We start from the raw sequence: 1,130 nt of genomic DNA, 5'->3' as shown, positions 1-1,130 counted from the left end.
GACTAGACCACTGTGTCACTTCAGACACAGCTAACATTGAATAAGTTAAAAGAAATCACTCAGGGAATACATTCCTGGACTCACTTAGAACCAAAGCCAAAGCAACAAACCAAGTGATACCCTGCATTCCAACTAAACCATATACTCTTTTCCAATAAAACTTACTCTGCAGAGAAGAAGAGACAAGTATATCAGATGGGCAGATGTCAATGTAGGAAAACAGGAGACATGAAGAAGCAAGGTGGCATTTTTCCTCCAAAGGAATACAGTACTTCTCCAAAAGTAGAACCTTAACTGAAGGAAATCTTTGAAATGACAGATATGGAATTCAAAACAATGATTGTAAACAAACTCAAGGAGAACGCAGATAGACAGATTAAAGAAATGAGGAAATCAATGAGTGACATGAATTAAAATATTACTAAGGAGATAAAACTTCTTGAGAAAAACCAAATAAACTAAACTTCTGGAAGTGGATCAAAGATAGCGGAATAGAGAGGGATCTTACCGCTCTAGTCCAGGGGAAGATGGCTTTAAAAACGTGGAGAGGGTGAAGTCTCAGGAAAAGTTAGGGAGAAAATGGCAGAGGAACCTTGACACCAATACAGGGACAATGCAGACCCATGTGGAGGGTGTGGACACACACAATTCAGCACCCCAGCAGCTAAGAGCTCGGCACCAGATTTGGAGAAGGAGATGAGATAAGACAGCAGCAGCCCAAGCCACTGGCAATAAAGCCATGGGAAGAGCCTTGTGCAAGTCTGGCTTAGAGTGCTGGAGGACAGTGTATTTGCCAACCTAGAGGAGAAAAAAGGAGTGACATTTCTCTCTCCCCAACCACCCTGCACTAGTGTCCAGTAACAAGTGGAGAGAGGGCAGGCACCAGTTGGGCATATGTAACAGCTGCACCAGCTCATGACTGCACGCCCAACAACCAGCTGAGCAAACACACCTGGCAGGGAGGTTGACGGGGAACTGGGTGCTCATGATTGTGGGAGGCTTGTGTTCCCGCATAGTGAAAACACTGTGGCTGCATGGGAGAGTATAGGGTGCAACTGGGACTTTGGGCAGTCACTGTGGGCAGCTCCACACATTCAGGGCTCCCTGATTCCCTGATGAGGGTCATTGTT

This window comes from Oryctolagus cuniculus, chromosome 3 (genome assembly GCF_051225735.1).
Source record: "Oryctolagus cuniculus isolate XC-2025 breed Fujian yellow rabbit chromosome 3, ASM5122573v1, whole genome shotgun sequence".
NCBI classification, from domain to species: Eukaryota; Metazoa; Chordata; class Mammalia; order Lagomorpha; family Leporidae; genus Oryctolagus; species Oryctolagus cuniculus.
Note: the sequence above shows the minus strand (reverse complement) of the source record.